The sequence below is a fragment of the Centropristis striata genome, chromosome 1 (assembly GCF_030273125.1).
Source record: "Centropristis striata isolate RG_2023a ecotype Rhode Island chromosome 1, C.striata_1.0, whole genome shotgun sequence".
Lineage (NCBI taxonomy): Eukaryota > Metazoa > Chordata > Actinopteri > Perciformes > Serranidae > Centropristis > Centropristis striata.
Window position 1 is genome coordinate 29,962,190 of NC_081517.1, and position 13,709 is coordinate 29,975,898.

The 13,709-nt window shown below is 40.5% G+C and overlaps 1 protein-coding gene across 1 annotated transcript in view; it reads left to right on the forward strand.

The window, feature by feature from the left end:
- dlc1 (DLC1 Rho GTPase activating protein) overlaps positions 1-13,709 on the forward strand; it is a 95,049-nt gene that overhangs the window by 53,861 nt on the left and 27,479 nt on the right. The gene's annotated exons all lie outside the window — the stretch shown is intronic.

Consider the following 13,709-nt stretch of genomic DNA (forward strand, 5'->3'; position numbering starts at 1 on the left):
CAATAAAGGAAAATTAACGAATCAATGCAGGATTTTAAAACTCTTAACAAAAACCCTAATGACTGAAGACAGTTTGGATAATGGAGAGGAATAGAAGGAGAGATTTTGTTCTACGCAACTGTGCTACACCAAGCAATATTTCTGGAAATGCCACTTATCCACCACTTATCCTTCGACTCAAAATACACAAGTTGCCACATGACTGAAATGCTTCTTTGGATTTGATTGGTCAAGGATGAAGTTGCATGCCTCACATTTTGTTCCCTGCACTGTACCGGTACAAGACTAATGGTCTGAAGTCATGCCAGGAACTCTGTGAGTCAGTACTTAACACAGTGGTGCTTTGAAATAAATGATAAGAACATGCTAAAATAGCCATGGTCGCTATCTTAGTTTAGTAGCAGTCATCTGGATTCTTCATCTGGTGATCATGACTGTCCATACAGATTTTCATCCATTCATCCATCCAGTAGTTACTGAAGTGTTTCAGTCTAGATCAAAGCAGCGCATCAACCAACCAACTATCCAACCGACCATAGGACACTGCCATCCATAGAGCCGTGCTGCTAGTCTGGGATGATAAACAATGTCTGTATCCAAATGGAAATGGGAGTGTATGTGAGATATGAAGAGTGAGCAGATGTCCCAAATAAATTGGGAAGGAAAGTGATTACAGATGGATTTCCACAATCCAAAATGGCATTTAGCGGACATACCACCTCCACCTGATGTCTGACCGGGTTCTTGACTCCTTCTTTTCCCCATACTGGAAAGTGACTGGTATTTTTTATTTATGAAGAGGTTGACAGACACTCTGGGTCCTTGGGCAAAGCCATTTTCCTTTTTCCATCTCCTCATATTTTCCTTTCTGCATTTGTCATTGTGTCAGGGCGGACTTGAAGATCCCTGACAGTTGAGACCATATTAGAGAGACAAAAGCGGCACAGCTAAGTGCTCCATTTCCAAAGTGACCCCTTTAACCTGTCCAGTCTTCCAGGCTTCTGTTAGATCTGATACAGAATGTTATAAACATTATGATTGTGGCTTTCAGTTGTTTTTATGATATTTGGACAAAATCATTACATATACAACACTAATTAGATGAGATAGATACCAAAATATGAGCAATTCCTGGAACAGTCTGTCAGTAGAAATTTGGTTTAAGAATCTGAAACTGAACAGCACCAAGAAAAATGTTGCAGCTGCTCCGGACAACTTCTGAGGAAGGAGTTATGGATGGCTTCGGGCTCCTGCTGAGCCTTTAAAAATCTTTTCTAAGAATCTCAAAGGAAATGTTTGTGTCTGGGCAACATTGTGATCCATCATAAGACGTGTTCTGGACTACCATCAAATGGCATCAAGTTCATCCAGAGCTGTATAAGCTTTACACAGACTGTTTCTGTAGCAGCGTTTGAGGTACTTGTTTATTTTCTATTTCAAGGGTCCTGAATGCTGACGTGGCCAAATTTTTGTGTCTTGTTCCCTGCTCTTCCCAATGGAGACCTCCAAGGAGCCTTCAGCATAATCTCTCTTTAGACTGAATACCCACTTAATGTCCCTTTTCCCTCTGATCGAGAGGTGTTGCCAGTGACCTTTCACCTTGTAGTCACTCAGGGATCGTAACCCCTTTTGCCACCATGAATGGGTGAACACAAGGCCACTGGCTGAGTGTTGTCACTCTTTGAGTCCAGGCCAACCTCCACTTTAACTCCTTACAGCTGGTAATAATACAAGCACTGGAGCGCTTAGCATTAGCATGTTGGGTAAGTGACACTTTGACAACTTAATGTCTTTGTGTGTGTGTGTGTGTGTGTGTGTGTGTGTGTGTGTGTGTGTGTGTGTGTGTGTGTGTGTGTGTGTGTGCGTGCGTGCGTGCGTGCGTGTGTGTGCGTGCGCGCGCGTGCGTGCGTGCGTGCACGCACGCGGTTGAGGTGAGGGTCAGTGAACATAATGTGTGTCCAGCATTTCTCGCACTAATTACCCTGACAGGCCACAAAGTTGCCGTTTGCTCCCTGGAAGACAATATTTTTCATTCATTGGTTGTAATATGTAATGTTCTGAACAATTTTGGGAATGTTGTGAAAATAAGGTTTTTATTTATTTTTGCCTGAGGTGAGGTCGGACCTCCAGTTTTTATGTAAGAGAGATTCCTGTGCGTGCATCCGTCCCGTTCTCAAACAGCTTTCATTTGAAACATAATGAATGGTAAACATGTTGGGGGATTTTTCCCTCTTCGCCTGTCTTTCTGCAGGGTCAATATAGCTGTCATGTGAACCACTTGAGTGGCTCTTACCAATGTGCATGCACTGAAACGTGATCTAGAAGAGCCTGGCTGTCTGAGGCCTCATGAGTTTTTGAGGATTGAGTTCAAAACCTGCGGGTGAATAAAGCCAGACCACAGTAACCAAGCAGCCTCTTCTCTTTATTTGCTTGTCCTGTGCTTGCCTCATTGCCTTAAAGCTATTAGCGCTAAAAGCGCGGTAGGATAGGGGAGTTATGTGTTGTTTTTATGCTTCTTAAGGCCTGAAACATTTATTCTACAGACAAAGACGTGGTTTGATCTCTCCATGGCCATATCACAGCAACACATATATAAGGACTCTGTTGTTCTCTGAGAAAACAGGGATCATTGTTTGTTAAAAAAAAAAAAAGAAGTTGTTTGTGACTCTCCATAGCATCATGTGCTTTTAATATGAATTAAATACATACATTTTTGCAATTCAAACAAAGGAATGACAGAATATTATACAATAACTGTAAAAATTATAAGAACTGTTACTTGACTCCAAAGTTTATGTTTTATAAATACATTTGTAGTCATGCTCGCAGCTGGGATGGCAAAGTTGGTTGGTCAGTTAGTTGCTTGATTGTCCACCAGACTGAAAATATCTATATACAATTTATTAGAAATTTATTAGACAAGTTCATGGTGTTCAGTGTCAGTGTGAGCATACCTGTAGCATGCTGATGTTAGAGACTGTAAGGACACCGTAAAAATTGTCTGTACAGTAGCTTAAAACAACCCATATTTACTTTTCTAACCATCTTTTGCTATATTGTACTTTTTTCCCCTAACCTTAAGCAAGTAGTTTTGTTACCTGAACCTAACTAAACTGCAACAGTGTCACAGCAATAATGATGTTAAAACTTTAACGCTTTCATTATTTTATTATTTCATTTTGGAAAGAAACAACGTATGTGATTGTATGGTTTGAAAAACTTGTTGGGTGTTAGTTTTTAGCTCAAAGCACCATCATGCTGAATTACATCCTCACAGAGCTGATAGAAAAGCTGAAGACTCTTCGTTATTTTTTCTCCCATTTAAATGTTTTCCTGCAAAAATGCTCCTTGTTTTCTGTATTTTGCTTTACTACCTCAGACTATCACAGCTGCTACCAGGACACTTTAACATTATTGTAGTCCATTCCATTCCATTGCTTATCTTCACACCTTCTACTAACACAATATTTTATTCTCATGCCTCGACCATGTTGATGTAGACCGTTAAACCTTACTCATAGTATCTTCCTGCATTTCCAGTCGTGTCTCTCCAGTATCCCTGCTTTAAGTTTCTTGTCCAGTCCTATTCCTTCTTGCTTGGAAAGATGGGAGGACTGGGTAAACAGATAAGGGTCAGCATGAGAGCCAAAGCCCAATCTGTTGGGCATATGGAGGTTCTGTCACTGCTGCCAACCTCCAGCTGGACAGTATTAGTCCCCCTTGTTACTCAGGAGTTGAGCTATCATCCCCCAGGGGCCGATGAGGAGCGGAGGGACGAGGGGGGAGTCACAGGTCTGACTGCGGCTCCTGTTCATCACCCAGAGTCCCCACCCTCAAACACATCAGTGCTGTCCATTAGCTCCTTAAGTAAATAAACCAACTGTGTCTATGTGTAGGACAGAGAGTGAAAGAGTGGGTAAATGAGGGTTCAGGGCATCAGGGCTAATCCCATAAAGTGTTAAAGTTTGTTTGAATGAATAGAGAAAACGAGATGCAGAAATTTAAGGTTATTTGCTTTTGTCATTGATTAAGAAGGAAACCAAAATCTGAAGAATTTACATCCAAAATAGGATTAATTCACAATACAAATAAATGCCTCAAATAGAGTCAGTAATTTTATTTGGCCATTAACGTGTTTGACCCTATGTTCGAGTTATCATTAACGGGTCACAGTCTATTCTTTTCAAGTTTCTGTCCACTGCAAACCCACAGGGATGCTGCCTTTTCCACACACAGCTAAATATAAACACTAACTTCCTTCTGTTTATTTTTATTTGGCTTAATACACCAGATTCCTTAGATTCCTGTGCAGTGGATTTAGGTCAGCTATGCATAAAGACAAACATTTAGATTTTCCAACTGAAGTAAGCCCCTTCATAATCATATCAAAAACCTCCCTTGTTGGTCAGTGCTTACAGAAGGCTACCTTAAAAAAATGTCAAGCATGTAAATAAACGTATGTACATACGTAGCTTGGCTCAGGCGCACAGTGAAAGCTATCTCTGTCCAAATCTCCTTAATTCCTCCATGTGAGAGGCATTTGTCTTGTCAGTCTCACGCTCATCTTTTAGTTTAGTAGGTCAAGGTTGTCACATGAAGAATGAGTAAATGTCCGTCTTCCTGCTGATATTTGTCAGCCCAGAGCTGGAGGGCGGAAAATTACTTGCAACCAAAGCCAAATGAAAGACGAAAAAAGTACTTTTATCTTAAGTGTTTTACCTGGAGAAAGAGAAGACAAGCAGTCACCCGAGGTACAACATGCATATTTCTGTAAACCTAGAATTTCTCTTATTTTGTGAGGTATATAAAATTAGGCCAACACACGGATGCAGTAAAAGCTGGCTCTATGATTTACAGCTACAGCATCACTGTTAAATAAATGAAATAGTCATTAATAAAATTGATGTTTAGTCAACAGGAGCCACAGCTACGAAATGTATCCTGTTTTGTTCAGCAATCCTTTCTATATTGGGAAATGTTTAATAAGGTATACCAGCAGTCAGTGACCAATCAGAAATTTAATTAATAAAATAAGTTTTAAATGATCGTAAGTAGATTTTAAATGACAATAATTTTCATCTTCATGGAGTGGCAAAACATGAGTTTTATCAAGATCATAATATCGAGAGAAACTGATTGAAGGCACTTGTCATGTTTTTTGGTTTTGGTATGGGATTTGTCACAGGGTGTGTGTCTGTCCTTTATCCCACCTCTCTTTGATCAGCAGTAGCATTATCTCTCATCTTATCTTCTGAAAAACGACACAAGACACAGGAGCTGTATGAAGTTCGGAGCTGGAAGAAATCACTCTGAAATTCAAACCTGCTCAGTGCACTTTTGCAAAGGAGCCTCCGGATCAGCGGTAATCTCCCAGCTGAACCTGGTTTGTGTTTGTCATGACAGCCTGGATGTCTGCACGGTTTGTCACGTGGCTCGCCAGAGGTCGGGGTTCAAAGGAGGTCACGGGTCAGGGCAGGGAAGACTAAAGCATCAACTTCCTGCGTTACCCACCGGCTGATTCTGCACAGAGAAAGAACACACATATGGTACTTTGGAATTTGGTCTTCCCTCCATGTGTCTAAGAAAAGTTAAAAACAGGAAAGAAACTAGAAAAGGGAAGAGAGCTCTACACAATCTATTGTCAGAGCTGCTATTGGAAACCTCAGTGTGGACGTGCACATGCAGGACACACAAGCATGTATTTAAAAGATAATAACATACCACTCACCCAAACAGAAAGATGCATCCACGAAAACACAACAATTGTGCACCAATTATTTCATCCTGATGTCAAAAATCTACTTGGCATATCCGACGTCCCAACACTCCCACCTTGTACCTCATTCATACACACTTAACCCTCCACAGTATTGCTGCAGGGCTTGTCATCTCATTGCAACTTGCACCCAAGGCTCCATGATTCATTGCTGCTGAAAGGTAGCTGACATACATTCGACACTCGTGCCAATTCCTCCAACTGTTCGCCAAGTCTGTCTTAATTCAGAGCAATTAATCATGATGTCAGAAGAGACATTACATTCTTAGAGGCTGCTGTCATTAGCTTTTTTGTCAGATAATGATTGTTTTAAGCCTGTTGTCGCTTTAGTAAGGTAAAATCTGGACTTTGGGCTCATGTAGAGCCCATTGGGATTCATATGTGGTATCCATTTCCATGTTTTTCAGCACTTGCATTTGCAAAATATTTCATATTGAATCTCTAAGAGGCAAGAGAGGGAGAGCTGACATGGAAAGCAATGGCTTAGGCAGTGAAAGTTTGGCAGGCAGAACAACTTAAACCCTCATTTACAAGGAGCAGTACTTTGTGTTAGTTCTGTGATCATTAAAGTCATATTATTGCATGATCTTGTTTGATTTATTTCGATGGAGTTGATGAACCAACACGTTCTATTTGGGAAATCGGGCACTGTGGAACACAAAGTTATTCCAAACAGTGATTATTCTACCTCACTTGGTTTGGAATAGGAATTCTGGAAATTTCCAGCACCGCTCAAAATGTTGCTGTGTGCTCATTTCACAGCCATATGGTTGGCATCATTAACCACTCCCCAAGTATTTAGTTGGTTTCCCAAGCAGACCTCCACCTCTTGTAATTCTAAGAAAATGTGGTCACACTCACACTAAGTCTTTCACTGTTGAAATGTGATTGCTCCAGTGTTAAAGCCTGTTGAAATAAATCAAACCAGCTTGATTCATTCACTCTCGGCCAGTAACAACTACACTTTACCATAAAATGTTGTTTTTGAGTCTTAGCGGGGAGATTAATGAGATTAATCAACAGAGTTGCGGAAAAACCACAGCGGTTTTTACAACATTTTAGTTGGAATATATGTTTCCATCTACCTGGCATGTGACATGTAACACACTGAATGATAAATACAAGCTTCTACTGTTTGAACAATCTCTTCCTCATCAACTTTATTCGACGTGTATGATGTTCACTCCCATCCTCTTTTATTCTTTTCTTTTTTATCCAAAATTTAACTTTTAATGTCACCTTTTCTCTCCTTTATACCTCGCTTTCTTTTGCCCTCTGGTTCTGCTCTTCCTCTGACATCCCTCTCTCACCCTGAAGCAGACCATCCCTAATCTGCTTTCCCCATGCATGACTAATAAGAAAAATACGAGTGTGCTTGTGTGAATGTGTATGTGTGCTTCTTTATCTTGATCACGACATAAAAGAGGGCAGCTGACCGGTGGATTTCTTGGAGATCCAGAGCTTCCTTTATGGACAATGTCTTCAAAATACAAGTGGCTTTGTTTCATTTTTTTTCTTTTGCTAAACTTTAAATATATGAGAAAAGAAATGTTTTTATTAACACATGTAATATACAGTATTAATATAATAAAGAATGGTATGTCCACCACCAGATATTTTATGTATGCAAATTATGGCATATTCTGCATTATCACTGCATTAATTAGCATAGCTGTACTGCTCAACTCGTCCTTTTTTGGTTTTCAACTAGCAAAAAACATGGCTAACCTGGTACTTTTTTTTGGTATCACCTCAGTACCAAACCACTGTTTGGTTAGTCAGAGAGAACGACCACTAGTGCTGAAAAAAAAAATCTGGTATCCAAAGTGAGTCAAATCGAGTGGAGCAGAGCTGTACCACGCAGTGGAAACACAGCAGACTGATATACATATTAGAGAATAGCCCAAACTAAGCATCTAAAAGTAACTATCCTTGCACATGTGTATTGAACATTGTGTGTGTTTCTTTGTGTTTGTGTGTTTTAACTTGCACACTGTTTGCTTTAGCCTTTACACATCAGTGTTGGCCAGTGATTCTGTCTGGCATTGTCTGAAAGCCAAGGTTGAGCAGAAGCCACATGTGTTAGTGCTTTACAGGGAAACAGTGATTGAATTGCTTTAACAGGTCCGTCATGCTCAAAGATTTACCATCAACTTACCAAGAAATCTAGCAGATTCTGGCTAATAATGGTTCTCCCAATTATTAGAGTTGATAAGAAGTTCAAAATGTTTGCACCTACATTGAAAGGACTGCTTTCTGATGTGTTTGATAGTGTTGGACACAGACCAGATTCTAAACACCCAACCTTTGCCGGATCTGATCTCAAACCTGAGCTGAGCAGAGATGAATATCAAACTGTTTGTCTCAACAGACAACTGTGTAGCTGATCCGAATAGACCCCAGTATAATTGGACCCAATCCAAAATGTATTCAACCACACCAGAGTCTTAAAGCCAACAAGAATATTTAGTAATCCATGTTATTTTAACTTTAAGGTTTACTTTCTTCATCGCTTAAAAAAACGATTGTGACCTACCACATGTTCGGAGCTGATAACTCTGTATTAGACATATTGAGACACAAGCCAAAGACCCAATGCAATGCAGTGCAGCTGCTACTCAAACCGATGAGACTGAATATCATTTGGATCCAATTGGATTCAGGTCCTGGCTGCAGTTTAGATACTATGTGGATGATCTATTAGGACAGGAAGAATACTAGTTGCCAAGGCAGCAGCTAGTGGAGACCCAAATAAACATAAAAAATAAACTTCCTATAGAAACCTTTCATAAAGAGGATGGAACAGTCTTTCGTACTTCACACTTGCAGGACATTATTTTGCTGTCAGGTGTCAGGCACATGTTCACTTTGTTGTAAACTAACTCATCAATGTGCATATGCATTCACACCACACATAATTTTAATTTCCATTTTATTGGAGTTCTTTGGTGTTTTATCAGGAAAGGGTCTGTGGTATAAAGATTATTTATGATGACTGTTGTTTTGAAGAGAAGGAGGAATGGCCTCCATAGCTTAGCTTCACTGAATTTGAAACATGATAACAGTCTGTTTTGTTTAAAACGTGACATCCTGTCCACCCTGAAATAATGCATGCATGTGTGTGTCTGTGCGTGCATACAAGTGTACATGCAAGTACACACACACACACACACACACACACACATGACTCTATCACTTAAAAGCCCTCTATCCTCTTCAGCAGCCTTCTTTATAAACTTTTACTGCTGCACAAGTAAAAACTCAATGATAATTGGATGATCCTACGTAAAGTGTTTGGGTTTTTTTAACCAACCACCTTGATGAAAATGACATAGCAGTCCAACACCAATCCATTGTTTGTGTAAGTGTGTGTGTCAGCCTCCTGCCTCTATTGTGATCGTAGTCAGTCCATCAAAGCCCGGAGAGGGTGTCGGCGAAGCATTTGGTCCGCTGTCTGCTTCACACTTCCTTTGTTTGTGTGTGTGTTTGTGTGTGTGCTGGTCCAAGCCTCTGTCTCCCTGCACTTCCTCCTCACCATTGTGTGTATGGAAGCATATGCTCTCTCTCTCTTTCTCTCTCTCTAATCAGTGTCTTATTGGGCTGATCCCCAAGACCATGGATGAGCTATTTCTGGAGATTCCTGTTATGAAAAGATTATTCTCCTCCCTCCTCTGTCTGTCTCCCTCACCCTTCTCTCTCACTCCCTCACTCAATCACACACACACACACACACACACACACACACACACACACACACACACACACACACACAGACACAGCAGTCACACTCATTATCTCAGACTGCATCAGTAAAAGGCAGAGGACACACGCTTGTCATTGCAGCCATTGAGATTCAGGTTTCAAGGACAGTGGCAGTATCTCGCCTCTGAATAGAACTCAGGCAGCTTTCACACAGAGATTCTGCAATATTGCTGTAAAAAAAGGAGCCACCATTACACCATGCTTTGCTGCCAGTGCCATAATGTTGCCACCTGTCACTTTCACAAAGACATTGATTTGGTTCTGTTACTGCCTCCACTAAGCTGACCATATTAGCAATGTAATAAAAACATAAATGCCCCATTTTTTATTACTTTATGGCCTTACACATCTGTTTCTGAAATATCTTTATGACTGTATCTGAAATTTATAACCACAAAACTTAAATCAGATTACAGCCGTCCAGACACTTAAACACACACACCTTACATGTTCATCTCTATTTCGGGACGGCCGCTCTGACCTTTGCAGACCCATAATTTGGTTATCTCTTTTGTGAGTCTTTGTTGACACGGCCTTGGGTGTTTATGTGTGTGTCGGACTGACACATCCGTCCACTGACCCTCACCTGGCCCCACTGTTTGGGGTTGAAGCTTGTAGAAGAGAGGAGCGTAAACCCCAAGGCAAGCCCAGAGGAGGGCTCTCTATGGCAGGGGACGTCTTTCATCTTTCTCTCACTCTTTTTCTTTCTTTTTTGTTTGTTTAATCTTGCCATTGTGTTTTTTGTTTACATATATCTCTGTTTGATTAAAGTCTTTTTTTTATGATGTCTTTAATTATCCTTGCTTCCTTTATTTTCCCTTTCCGACCCCTCCCTCTGTGTCTCGGGGTCAGAGGTGACACTGTAAAGTTTACAACCTACAACAGTAGCTTCACCCAACAACCCAGCAGCAACAAGGCCAATTTTATAAAAAAAAATCAAATGCCTGTGGTTTGTTTTGTTTTCTCACTTTGTTTTTTTTGTTTCATAATAGAAATGATACTTGAGAACAGCTAGACATGAGTAATATTTCCAGCCAATCACAAGATAATCCACTTAAACGTCCCTTATGATGCCTTTAAGGTAAAAGTGTTTTCCCCTTTCCAGGGAAAAGTTGCATTTAATGCAGGCTTAATCCCTCGTGTCTGCCTGCCGCAACACTGATGCATCTCCTCATTTCCTCTCTTTTGTCCAAAGCCCTCATTATACCCGTGTGTATTTGATCTGTATCTGAATCATAAGCCAAACAAGCGCCTGACTCTGACAAGCTTTGATGAATGAAAATTGTAGACACTCTAAAGAGATACACTCATTTGCCCCAGAGCAACTGGCAGCAGCGGCAGTCTGCTTGTCTGATCTCTCACACTTTACCACACACATTCAACAACAATCGTTGGCATTATTGTGTATTTATCACCGCAAAATAACTTGAGAGCGCAAACCCCCTCAACTCTACGCGGGGTTGTTGACCCATCGCAATCGAGGGTAGCTTTGGGTTGGGGTTTTGGGTGCAGCCTCTGGGTGGTCGGGTTTTCTGGCTTTGGGATTTGGCCTTGTTTGGTAATCTGTCTTCATCTCTCCTTCCTCTCTTTGCTTTCTCGTTCTCTCTATCCTTCCCCTATCCCTCTCTCTCTTTCTCACACACACACACACACACACACACTAACAGACCATAATTATCTTTCTTCTCCCTTAAGGTTACAGATTTAGGATGAAAACACACTGTTGTGTGAGCTCATAAGATCACATTTTCCGTTGACGTATTATTTGATATATAATATACTGCTTATGCTAAAGCTGGATAAACGTATGCGCAACGAACCTCAAATTTTGAGTTCTGGCCAAAATGTGTTATTGTATCAACTGTCAGGTATCGAATGTTGATACTGAATGCTTTGCCAGATTCACAGTACTGTTTATTTATTCTTTGATGGAATATTTCCTAATCAGAATCAGAATCAGGGAACTTTTCTATGTTTTTAGACTGCACTTTGTTTTTGTAAAGCTGTTGCATGTTCATTGACATTTGCTTTACTTCTGTCTTGGCTCCAACAGACCATAATGTTGTATGTGTAGAAATAATAATAACTGCCAAATCAACCAATTTCTTTCACAAATAACAAAAACATTCTCTTATCTCTTCAACTTATCAAATACCAGTCCTAACTCAGTGACCCTCCTCAGTGTCAGATACAGATGTTGTAGGTTCCCCCTCTGACATCAGTTTTTGAATTTCATTATTTCATTACAAAGTTTCAATTTCAGCCTGATACATGCATAGTGGATTTTCAAAATAAGTCTGTGTTCACACAAAACGGTTCAGTTAAGGCAACAAAACTACTTTGTTAAGGTTAGGAAAACAGAACAGGAGTGGCGTTAAAGACAATTACTTCCGTACTGATCTACTGGACACTGCACAAGATGACCTGGAATAACTCCTGCCTCTCACCTAGGTGTATTGAGGGCTACTAAGAAGGGCCAGTCATACTTCAGTGGAGGCCAGTGCCGCCCCATGCACTGGGGCGAAGGGGAAGAGGCTACAGGCATGTCCATTTGTTGCCAAAAGATGCTAAATTACATTGTGATGTCACTGCGTGATGACATGAACATTACGTAAATTACACAATGACTTTGTTTGTTGATTTTTTTGTTATTATCACACTTTTTTTGCAGAAGTACACTTTTACACACTTTTATGATCAGATTTTTTATTTTGAAACACAACACATCATAGCTTTGTTTTATTCATATTTTTCTCATTACATAGTAAAGCCTACGGCCCACACATGAACAATTGTAGTTGCCTATGATTGCTACCTGCTACTGCCTGTGCCTCCTATTGAGCTGAGACGTCACTCTCAATGGACTTTTGCAATGTGGTGACAAAGTGGGAAAAATCATTTTTGTATCATTTAGAGGGAAAAATGCATGGGTTTTAGCATTTGAGGCACTTTTCAAAAGCTGCTAAAAGTTTTAAAATAAATTGTAAAAGTTGCTAAATGTGTTGCTAGGTGCTTTTACAAAAAAATGTGCTTGGGTAGTCAGAAAAGTTCTTAAATCTACCAAAAAAATTGCTAAGTTGGCATCACTGACCCCAAGCCCCTGTTCTAGACACGCCCCTGCTGACAAGTTGGGGTGTGTAAAGAAAAGCAAAGTAGATAGTTTTTGCCAAAAGTCACCCACAGACAAATAAATAGTACAGTTTGTCATCCTACATCGTGAGGTTACTTATATCTGGAATCAGTTAACCAGAGGTCACTCTCCCTGTTGGACAAACTCCAGTAACAGAAAGCCAAATAAACTTGCTTGGGATTTGGGAGATGTGGTGCTGCATAAAAAGGGCTGTCAACACCAATTTCAGACACAAAGCATATCAAAATCCATTATATTTCACCAGATCTTACAGCTGGGGCCTCTGGGCAAACATTCCAAATGATCCCACCGGGGGGACGTTTTTATGAAAGCCTATAGACTGATGATTCTGTTGGTTTTAATAGCTGGCAGGATCCCTTTTTGGTGAATCACTTGTGACTCGTCAGTCAGCTGGGGCGGCTGTGGCAGCCAACAACAGACTGTACAGTTAGCCAGGATTTTCTGCATCATCCTTTCCCCCCTTTCGCAGTCCAAGCTTTGGATTACATGTATTTCCCTGCCACATGGTGACTCGTCTGGCTTTCCCTTTTTGCACCACCTCAACTCCTGGGTGTTACCATGGCAATAACACAAAGCTGGCGGATGCCTAACGCTGACGTCGTTGAGGAGTTCTTGGAAAAATGTGGATAAAAAGTTCCTGAGGAGAAGAGGGGGAAACTGGACGGGCTGTTTTGAAATAGAACCAGTGATAAATGAGCAATGCGTGATCCCCCCTACACACACAGACACACATTTAAACCTGAGAAATATCAGCAAGGTGTCAACACGTTTTCTGTCCAAATGAAGCATGGATTGTAAATGATACAGCTCCCTAAAGGCACAACGTTTATTATCGCAGGAAATAAAGAAATTCAGATGTAGAAATATAATGTATGTAAACTACCCCTGTTATTTTCACACGTATCCTTGTTATAGTAATTGCTAATTATAATAATTGTGTTGCCTTTCTCTGCTTACAAAGTGTGATTAAAGTGTAGTGCTATCAAAGTGTCAACATCAGCAAGACTTCCTAAAAACTGC